The sequence below is a fragment of the Notamacropus eugenii genome, chromosome 2 (assembly GCF_028372415.1).
Source record: "Notamacropus eugenii isolate mMacEug1 chromosome 2, mMacEug1.pri_v2, whole genome shotgun sequence".
NCBI classification, from domain to species: domain Eukaryota; kingdom Metazoa; phylum Chordata; class Mammalia; order Diprotodontia; family Macropodidae; genus Notamacropus; species Notamacropus eugenii.
Window position 1 is genome coordinate 232,540,076 of NC_092873.1, and position 11,919 is coordinate 232,551,994.

Below are 11,919 nucleotides of genomic sequence, written 5' to 3' on the forward strand. Positions count from 1 at the left end.
AATTCACTGTAATTATTTATACTCTCGAAAAGGAACAGGAGGTGCAGAAGCCAAATTAATGTGCACCTTCAGCCCATCCTGATTGACACTTTGGAAACCTATTGCTATGAACCCTTAGCTCCAGCTCTGCAGTTTCAGACTCCTTAATAGCCCGACATAATCAAGGCTTATGTTGGATAAGCTGGTTGATTCTCTTTTTCAAGAAGTATAAGCTACCACTGTGTTTTATAAGCATTTTTCGATTGATTGCAGGACATTCATTGCAAGTTCAGCAATATTTTAAATTAGGAGATAGAATGGGCAATAAAACCAAAAAAAAAAAAAACATAGAGAAGGAAAAGTAGGAAAAGAAGTGCAGAATAAAATTGAGCAGTATAAATTTGGAGATCTAGATGTTCATTTGTAGTTTATTTGTGTCTCGAGGCACAGACTTCCCAACTTGGCATTCTCAAACTGCAGTTTAAGACCACTGGGAATAAGCATTACCCTCAGATTTAAGATGCTATGTAGGTCCATATTCCTAAAATTCAAACTTGTGAGCCTCCTCTGTTGTGTTTCTCTTTAATAGATAGCCAACAAAGACAATTAGCACTAAACAAAATTATTTGCTTAGATGACATGATAATGACATCTATACAATATCCCCACCACATCCCAAGCCTAGAGTACATTCTCCCTCACAGTCCCTATGGGAAGCATGGGCATTATTTGTACAGTATAAGGGTAGTGAGAGAAACACACATGAAATACACATGGCCAAGCCAACTCACACTTCTGGCACTGTAGGGTCTTGATTTCCTTTCTTTCTTATTGTATCTTTACACAATTCACCCCTGGGGACAATGCCTGTGATGGACAGTTTCTTTAGCTGGGTTCCTTGTGTCTGCTTCTCTCTGTAGTCCAATTCATGAATGCTAGCTCTCCTCTCTGCTTCCAAGGGTAGTACTCTTTGGAGTTACCACCATTGACTGGATCCATTCCCTGCTAGGTACAATGTGTCTTACTAAACACATAGTTGTGTTTTAAGACTTAATGAGGGTGAGAAAAATCCTCTTCTCTCCAAAGAAGGGAGGAGTGACTCCCCCTTTAAGCTGAATCTGTATTCCACAGGCACCTCTCCTCTAGACTGTCAGGGGTCATACTCTTTGAAGTTGTTTCTTCCCTTCTAGAGAATATATCGTACTTTTAAAAGGTCAACAGAAGTATGTCCCATCTTTGACCAGCCAAAAGTTAACTGTTCTCTTATTCTATCAAAGAAAACTTCTTCATATTTCAAAAAAGTGTATACACATCCACACACATCTTTGCACTTTGTTTACTATATTAACACCTTGATGGCTTTATTACCTACTTCTTTGGTGATTTTATCAACTGTGTTGGGTTAGAAATCAATTGATCAGGGTTGTCCTGACCAACTTATATGTCCTACATATTTTCTCCCGGAAGCTCAATCCATTTTACATCAAGTAACTTTTAATCTCTTTTACCTCAGTACCCCTAAAATATGTTTTTATATTCTTCTCTCCAGTGAGAAGGTAGAAAAAAATAAGTTTCTAAAAATCAGTTTACAAAGTAGAAGAAAAATTGCTCTCCAGTAATGGAGTCACTTGAGAAGAGTCAGATTGAGAAGAGCCCCAGTGGGAATCTTGGACTGATTTAGCAAGGATATAAGGAACGGTAAGGAAAGAATCAGAAAGGACAACATGCTTAATTCCATGGGGTAGGAAACAGCAATGATATCATTTCCTACCTTCCCCCAGACCCTTCTCTGAACACGCACCACTATTTCCAGATTTGGTTCATAAAGCTGTTCGTTTTTCTGCTGATTCACTGTCAATGGCTCAGTGTCTGGGCCGCAAACAAAAGTCTACTGACTGTCTTGCCTATGATTCAGCAGAATCATAGTAAGTGGCGTTTGTATAGTACTTAAAAGTATGCAGAGCTCTTCATAAACCGTATATCATTTGACCCTCACAACTAACTTGCTAGGTAGGTACCAGAGCTATTATTATCTCAGTTTTACAGAGAAAAAACCCAAGGCTCAGAGAGATTAGGTGTCTGGCCCACCATCATACAGCTGGTGTCAGAGGCAGAATTTGGAGGTGATTTTTTTGTAGCTTGTAGGGCAGTAGTTCATACACTAAGCTACACTGCCTCTACAATCAAGAAAGAAAGCTCCTAACATTTTCTCATCTTGAGCACTTTCATCACCCTTCAGAATAAATCTGTGAAGTACCTAACTGTAGCACTATCACCATTATCACCACCACCACCATCATCATTGCTAGCATTTACATAGGACTTTAAGTTTTGCAAAATACTTTATATACACATACATGCTCTCACACACACATATGTGTGTGTATACAATTTTATCCTTACAACAGTCCATTTTACAGTTGAGGAAACTGAGCCAGATCAAAGTTAAGTGACATGTTAGCAAGTGCCTGAGGCCATATTCAACTTAGATTTTCCTGATTCCTGGTCCAGCACTCTGTCCAGAGTTACTTAACGTCATTATGGAAGACCCTTCTAAGAAAAAAAAATAGGAACTCTTTACCTTTTCATGCATCATAGAAATGGATTATCCTATATGTGCCTTTTCCAAATAATTGAAGTCAGAGCTAAAACAAGACATTAGTGTGCCCTATGCAATGTTTGAAAATTAAATGTTCTAAAGTATATCAGAGTATTTGAGCCTTTCACTCTAACATTTTTCCATTTGTCTATCACTAGTGCCACAGGGATTAAAATATTCTGACATTAAAATATATACATTAGTAAAAAGTAATACTAAAAAATGTCACCTGTTATAAGCATATTCTCTTGCATATTCTGTGCCCCAGGCAACTGCCTTGCTTGTCTAATGCCTATGCTTAATTAAATTCAACATGGAAACCTAGCTTTTTTAACAATCAAACTTTTTTAAAACTTAAATCATTTTTCCTGGAGGTTCTTCCAAAAAAATATATTATATACTTCCCCATCTTTTAAAAAAGTTACTTTCTTTGTTTTATTTTTATCATTCATTTCCATATATATTTTTTTATTTCCTTTATTTCCATATATATTTTTCCCTCCTGCCTACCCAGCAAGGGAGCCCTTATTACAGACTTTTTTGCCTTCTTAAGCAAAAGATACCTTAATAATTCAATGGACCTGTGCCCTCATGGATATGGGTATTCCCTCCCAAACTGCAAAACACAACCCATCCAGGCCTTCCCATCCTGTGGAACTTTTGTCCATGTTCTCTATAAATCCCCTCCAGGAGTTTCACCCAGCGTCCTGAGAGTCTCCTTCCATATCTCTTGACATTTCATAGACATCAAAAGAAGACAGGCTATCCTTCAAGTATGCTTTAGTCTTAGTGCATGATGAAGAGATGTATGATATCCTTTAAAAGCTTTTTCTTCACAATTATATTTTGCTGATGCTTTTTTTTGTTTATGTTATTGTCATTTTTCAGTGACTTCGTCTTGTAGTAGGATAGCATTTTCCTAATGCAGTTTCCCTCACCCCAACACAGTTTCTTTTCCCCACAACCAGATTGCCCTATTTCCCTGATGCAGTTTCCTAGTCTGGGGGCATAAAAGGTCCTACCTGGTGTAATCTCAGCCTCTCCGATTTGGCAGGTACCCAAGACCACACAAGTCACTATAGCCTGATAACCGAATGACAAAACACATTTCCATTTTGAGATGAGGAGGGCCACTTCCAGAGAAGCTAAAGGCCACTTTATCTTTATTGTCCAAAGTCATCCAAATAGGATGTTCTTGCTGTGTTAGGACAAAATAATCTTCCTCTGTTAAATGTTCAGTGACTTGTGAATACTTCATTTTGTCTCAACACTGAACCTGAACTAAGAAAGTTCTGGCATTAAAGTCATGCCTACAATAACCCTTGGTAACAAATAATTATAGTCAAGCAAAACACATTGACCAAGTCTCAAAATATATGCCACGTTCTGTGCCTGTAAACCACCACCTCTTTTCTGGAGAGGTGAGAGGTGCAGTACTCCACTGGTAATGTGCACCAAGTATTTCCCCATTACCCTTTGGGTATGCATGTTTAACTCTTCAGAGACTGTAGTATTCCATGATTCAGAGACCTTCAGTATCACTTCAAGAAAAGATAGGCTTTCATATCAAGGATAAAACTGGGACCACTAAAAGTACTGTATAGTTTGCCAAGGACAACTCAGCCTATTCTGCTCAATTTTATGCCAGTTTATTTTCCAATTCCATATCTGGCAAAGCTATACGTATTGATAAACTAGTCCTGTGGGTTATCATTTGACTGCATAAAACATTCTGGACATTAGATATTCTCCATCCAATTAGTTTTCTTGTGTTGCTAGTTAGACCAAATTGCTTTGATTGATTTGGAGTCAGTGTGGGACAGGGCAAAATGTGCTAGCTCTGGAAATCAGAAACTCTGAGTTCAAATCCTACCTCTGATGCTCACTATCTGGATGACTTTGGAGAAATCATTTACCCTCTCTGGACCTTAGTTTCTTTATAAATAAAAGAAGAGGGGTGAATAAATCGGTCTCTGAGTTCCCTTCTAAGTTTAGATCAATGGCTTTCAAAGTACAAAAAGTAGGAATATTAAATGTATATTTTTCTGACCACAATGCAACAAAAATTACATTCAGTAAAAGGTCTTTAAAGCATAGAGTAAAATTAATTGGAAACTAAATAACTTAATCCTAAAGAATGGGTAAGTCAGCTCAGATTCAATCCAGCTCAAACTCTGTCTAGCTGAGATTCTGTCTGGCCCGCTTGTGAATACAAGCGTTACAAATGCTTAGGTTCCTTAAGAGGCAACCCAGTTTGGCGAATCTTTAATAAACTTTGTTTTCTTTGGCTTTAAGAAGGCTTGAGTCGAATTCATTCGGGCACCACCCGGACTGTCGGTATTTTGGGGTCCCCATCACCCCTCGACCTCGTCATTTATGGTTCCCTCATCCGGAAAAGCTGCTCATCTCAAGTTCTTCTGCTAAAACTGGAAGGTAGACCACAGCATGGCAACCCGGCCTTTTCCTAGACTGACTCCAGATGAGATTGTGACTCATGTCCAGAATTCAATCCTGAAGGGAGCTGATGGCAAAGACCTTTCCAAGAATGATATTTTTCCAAATCCAAAGTCTGAAGTCGTGAGCAATATTTTTGTGCGAACCCTACAAATTGTATACGGAATTCCACTGGAAGCTTTTCACATGATGCCAGCGAACGCTGTGTACCCACAGTTAATGCAAGGCTTCTTACCATTATGGAACTTGTTTACTTATATGGAACCTTTTCTTCGCATTTGCCAGGTGAATGATTTCGAGTCTGCTGATATTCTGTACCCAAAAGGAGAACGTACATGTCGATTTTTAAGTGCCGTCATCAACTTCATTCACTTCAGAGAATCACGCGGACAAACATCCATGAAATATGAACAGGAACATAAATCCTCCGTGGACAAGATGCAGCAGCTGCAAGTAGCACAACAGGAGGCATTGATGAAACTGGAGCAGCTTAACTCTGTCCCACTTGAAGAGCAAGTGGAATTCAAGCAACTCTTAGAGGACATCCACGAGCTGCAGCAAACACTGAACGGATTTCATCAGTAAAAATACAAGAAGGAATTTCCCAGAAGAAGCTGGACATTTCTAAGATCACTAAAAGTCTGAATGAATTAAAATTGTCACTATTTACTTTTAAAGAAGAACAGGAGATTTTGAAAACAAAAATTGTGGACTTTCCAGGGAAATTAAAGAATGACATTGAGAAAATGAAAGAGATAGTGCAGAAACTCAAAACTTCAAAGCTTGAAGTGACTGAGAAACATGAAGCCTATCGAGAGGCAATTGAGGTTATGCCTTCATTCCAGATGGAGCTACAGTTATATCAAAAGAAAATGCAAGAACTTGCAGAGAGCTCAGACAAACTAATGAGGATCTCGAAAGAGAACCAGTCCCTGGAAGACCAGATGGAAAGTGCTCAGAAAGAATTCAAGAAACTGAAGACTGAGGAAGCCTCGTTGAAAAGACGAGTCAGTGTGTAGAAAGAGAAGCTTGCCAAAACCCAGCTGAAGATAAATAAGAAAGATGAAGAATGGGTAAGTCAAAGAACAAATCATAAAAGCAAACAATTTCATCAAAGATAATGATAAAAATAAAGCAATATACTAAAATTTGTATGGTGCAGCCAAAGCAGTACTTAGGGGAAAAGGTATATCTCTAAAGGCTTTCATCAATAAAGGAGAGAAAAAGTAGATCAATGAATTAATTGAGCATGCAATTAAGAAAAACATCAAAATAAAAAACCCCAATTAAAGATGAAAATAGAAATCCTGAAAATCAACCACAAAACTGAAAACTTAAAAAAAATCATTGAATTAATAAATAAAATTAGGAACTGGTTTTGGGGAAACAATAAAATAAGCAAACCATTAGATAATTTAATTTGAAAAACAAATTACCAGTATCAAGTATAAGAAAGGTGAATTTATAACCAATAAAGAAAAAGTAAAGGCAATTATTAGGAGCTATTTTGCCCAACAATATGCCAAAAAGTCTGACAATCCAAATGAAATAGATGAATATTTACAAGAACAGAAGTTTCCCAGATTAAGAGAACAATAAACAAAACACTTAAATAACTCAATCTTGAAAATTACACAAGTTCAATTCATAAATAAACTCTCCCTCCACCTTCTCCCCCACAAAAAATGCCAGGACCACATGGATAGATGAGCAAAGTTTATCAAACATTTAAAGAACAATTAATTCCAACATTATGTAAAATGTTTCAAAAGGAAAGTAAAGAAGGGATCCTACCAAATTCTTTCTATGATACAAATATGGTCTTGATATTTAAACCAAGGAGAGTGAAAAGAGAGAAAGAAAACTTCAGGTCAATTTTCCTAATGAATATTGATGTAAAAGATTTAAATAGAGTATTAGAAAGGAGACTACAGCAACATATCAGGAACATAATACAATATGACCAATCTTGATTTATACTAGGAATGTAGAACTGATTCAGTATTGGAAAAACTATAAACAGAATTGGTCATATTAATAACGAAAACGACAACAATCATAAGATTGTTTCAATAAATGCCTAAAAAGTTTTTGAGAAAATACAGTACCTGTTCTTGTTAAACACATAGCACACACACAGAAGTAAATGTAGCTCCCTTCAGAATGATAAGTTGTCTCTGTCTTAAACCAAAAACAAGCATTAGCTATAACATGGATAAGTTAGAAGCCTTTCTATCAAGATTGGGTGAAGCAGGGACATCCTTTCTCAACTTTACCTTTCAAGATTGTATTGTCTAAAACAATAAGACAAGACAAGGAAATTGAAGGAAAAAGTAAAGGCAAAGAGGAAACAAAGCTATCACTTTTTGCAAATAATATGACGGTTTACTTAGAGACTCCTAGTGAGTCAATAAAAAGCTAATCAAAACACTTAACAACTTCAGCAAAGTTGCAGGATGTAAAAGAAGTTCACACAAATCACCCGCATTTTTGTATATTACCAACGAAATCCAGCAGGAAGAGATAGAAAGAGAAATTCCATTAAAATAACTATAGAAAGTCTGTCTAGCTGCCAAGACATACACAAGAACCACATGAACAGAATTACAAAATACTCTTCACACAAATAAAGTCACATCTAAATAATTGGAGAAACATTAACTGCTCATGGGCAGGTCAAGATAATATAATAAAAAATGACAATGCTAGCTAAATTAATTTGCTTAATCCATTTCATATCAATCAGACTACCAAAGAACTATCTTATAGAACTAGGAAAAAAATGAAATTCAAGAATATCAAGTAAATCAATTAAAAAAGAGTGATTGAAAAGGGAGGAGACCTAACATTACCAGATCTCAAACTATACTACAAAGCTATAATCATCAAAACAATTTGGTACAGGATAAGAAATAGAGGTTGTTTGGTGGAAGAGATTAGCTGTGCATTATAGAAAAACATATGAGCATAGTAATCTAAGCCCAAATATCCCAGCAATTGGGATAACAACTCACTATTCAACAAAAACCATTGGAAAGACTGGAAAATGTTCCACAGAAACTAGTTACAGACCAATATCTCATACTGTATACTGGATAGGTTCAAAATGGATATTTGACCTGGACATAAAGAGCAAATCAGCTCATCATGAGCAAATTAGTGGAGCATGAAAGAAATTACCTCTCAGACCCATGAATAGAAGAAGAGTTCATGACCAAACAAGAGAGAGAAGCTCATAAGGGGTAAAATGGGTAATTTTGATTACATAAAATTTAAAACAAACAAAACCAATACAGCTAAAATTAGAAGAAAAACAGGAAAAAGGGGGAAATTTTTGCATCATTTCTCTGATAAAGATCTCAGTGCTAAAATATATGTTAAAAAAAGAGCCATTCCCCAAATGGCTCAAAGGCTATGAATAGGCAATTTTTAGAGGAAGAATCCAACCTATTAATAGCCATATTTTTAAAATGCTCTAAATCACTAATAATTAGAGAAATATAAATTAAACAACTCTGAGGTACCACCTCATATCCATCAGATTGGCTAAGATAACAAAAAGGGAAAAATGATAGTTTCAGGGACTATAAGAAAATAGGAACACAACATTGTTAATGGAGGTATGAACCATTCTGGAGAGAAATTTGGAACTATGCCAAAAAGCCATTAAATTGTATATACCCTTTGACCCAGCAATTCTGTTACTAAGGTTTGTACCCCAAATAAAGAGAAAAGGGAAACTCATATGTACAAAAATATTTATAGCGGCTCTTTATGTAGTGGCTAAGAATTGGAAATTGAGGGGATACCTATCAACTAGGGAATGGGTGAACAAATTATAGTATATTAATACAATGTGATAATAATGTGCTATAAGAAATAATGAAAGAGATGGTTTCAAAAAAAATCTGAAGAGACTTTTATGAACTAATGCAAAATGAAGTGACCAAAACCAGAGGAACAATGTATACAATAACAATATTTTAAAGACAATTTTGAAAGGCTTAAAAACTCTGACCAATGGAGTGATCAACCATAATTCCAAAAGATTTGGGATGAAACATGGTACCCACCTCCAGATAAAGAGCTGATAGACTCAGAGTACAAACTGAAACATATTTTCTTCTTTTCATTTTTATGTTTTTGACATAGCTAATATGGGAATTTCAGAACTACAAATAAAATTGAATTTGAAAAGAAAAAATATATAAAGTGCTTTGCAAGACTTAAAGAATCATGCACATATTTATGGTCATGATCATAATTATCATCATCTTCATTATAGCCTTTATAATTTCTTAGGACACCCTCATACCAAATTCTACTCTTCTGGATGACTCAGGTCCTTGAACAAGGTTCCATCTTCCTTTGGTATTCTAGGGGTATCTATAAAAGTTTAGGGAATGATTCTCTTCTAATGCTATTAGCTCCACCCCCAACCCTGTTGGTGGTATATAAATATAAATCTCTAATAACTGAGGTGTCAGTATTCTTTAATCAATTAGCTTTTACAAAGGGAAATTTATTGCAAAGATACAGCAAGAACATGTTCTTGTTGGATCTTTGCAATAAATGCCTTATACTACCCCAGTCCTAGAGCAGAGTGGACATAAACTTAATTCAGTTTTCTACGTAGCATTTGTTCCCACCAAGTTCATCTTTGAATTTGGCATAACTTCTGTAGTTCTTTCTTGGTTGCCTTTGATCCATGCTGAATTAGACAGACCTCCAGGAACTTTTATCTTTACCATCACTTTTTCAGTAAATCCTGACCTGGACTCCAGTTCCCAGAAGCTCACACAGTTGTAGACATCACTATTACTCCTTCACCTAAAGAGGAAAGAGCAAAGAACAGAGGTTCATGTTCATAGGTCACATGTCTAACCCAAGAGGGGAAAGTTTGAGGCCTCTCTCCATCCAAAAGCTTAGAATCTCAATCTCTCTCTGTCTCTGTCTCTCTCTTTCCCTCCAATGCAATCAGACAGGAAAGAGTATGAGGAACCAGTTTGATTTGGTCAGTTAGTTCCATTTGAATGCATTATCAATTCTGCCTCAGTATTCAATTGGCAGTCAACAGAATTCACTGTGGTCTTCAAAGTGGTGTGTGTAGGGATGGGGCTGGGTGGAAAGAAGGCCTAGAAGGGTTTGTAAGCAACCAAGTAGAGTGTGTGAAGATGGGTTTTGTCTCACTCAATAAATGACAGCCAATTGTGGGATTTGTCTCAGATAAAAATGACCTGCAAATCTCTGCCTAGAGTGCTCTTATGCAGAGATGAGCCCTTTTCTTTGGCGATCAGAAAGAGGAATACTTTCCCTCCTCCAACTAATCGATCTAATTTATACTGCTTTGTTTGGAGCTGCTTGAGATGAGCATTTCTAGATATTATCCTAAACTTCATTCATTCAGCATTTAAGTTCTATCACCAATTTGCCTCCCATGTTCCACTTTCACACTAGGTTCCTAGACTAGAATCTTTAAGTTGAATTGTCTGTTCTTCTGTTTGCACCACTGGAAGCTTTGGAGAAGAGATTGCTTCCTGGAGAGTTCTTTGGAGCTGTGTTAAGCATCTCTGTACCATGCATGGCATGGTGTACTGTATGTGTAATCATGTGCTGAGTTGCTGGGTTACCATGTGGTAAAATGAATTCTCCTTCTTCCCTATATAAAAACAAAGAGGGCTCTCTTGGTGGATTTATACTAGCTCATTCTCCAACCAATAAACTGGAAAATCTGACTCAATAAACAATAAACCCTCATGACGACCTCACCATAATCCCTCTCATCCATGGCGATTAATGAACTTCAGTTCTAAAATAAATCCTTTCCTTCCACACTTGAAAAATAATCATTACAGCATGAAACTTTTGTCCTTATGGAACAGTATCTTCCACAAGGATGGTGGTGCTAGTAAAAGCCTTGGTGGAATACTATTTCATTTTTCTTCAAACACTGTGGCTCACAACATCTGATACCAGTTTATGGATTCCATTGATTCATTAAGTATTTTTGGTCTGTCTCTACCCTTTTCCTCCTCTTTCTTCTCCCTGAATGGGCAGATTGTTTCCTCTGATTTTTTCTGTGTTTGTTCTGTGTGGTCTCCTTTTTAATTCCACTGATTTACTGCTGGTGGTGTAGGTCTTAAGTTCCTTTCTGGGGTGGAATATCATTTTTGGCTTCAGATTGGAATGTCCCAGAATAACTGATATTCAAAAGAGCCCTTGTCTGTTATAATTTCAACTAATTCCCATGACTGAGGCTGAAATCTATCTATAGGCACCAATTAGAATAGAAATATTTATATCCCCCATTTCTGACTAAAGGACTTCCATTATTTCCAAGCTAATTATGTCCCATTCTCCTCTTAGGCCTGAAAGGAATTGGTCATCTCAAGAGTATGTAAGTAAATCATAATTCAAGAATGGGGAAAATTTCATTCCCATGCATGGGCATAATGCTGTTGCTATGTTGGAACTATTTCCCATATATACATACGTGTAATATGGTTTATATGTATTTTACATATATGTATATTTACTCATATTTATCGTTATAGTGGTTTTACATATATGGTAACATATGCATGATATGGTTTACATATATGCATATACACATACATGTACACACATGTGTGTATACATACACACATATGTAGACTTCTCTACTGCAGGGTGGGGAGGGAGGGAGAGAGATAGTTTGGAACTTAAAATATAACCAAAATTTTAAAAATTAAAGCAAATAAATGCTTACGTCAGAATCTTCCTCCTGACAAAAAGGGCCCTGGTGTACTAACTTGTCTCCACTAAGACAATCTTGGAATTTTAGTTTCTGGTAGTCCCTGCCCTCTCTAGGTGTCATCACCAGCTCTCCTTACAAGTGCAAAGTCTCA

General features: G+C 36.5%; 1 pseudogene; it reads left to right on the forward strand.

Moving 5' to 3' along the window:
• Positions 1–5,023: 5,023 nt before the first annotated feature.
• Positions 5,024–6,153, forward strand: LOC140522949 (kinetochore protein Nuf2 pseudogene; annotated as a pseudogene).
• The last annotated feature ends 5,766 nt before the right edge of the window (positions 6,154–11,919 follow it).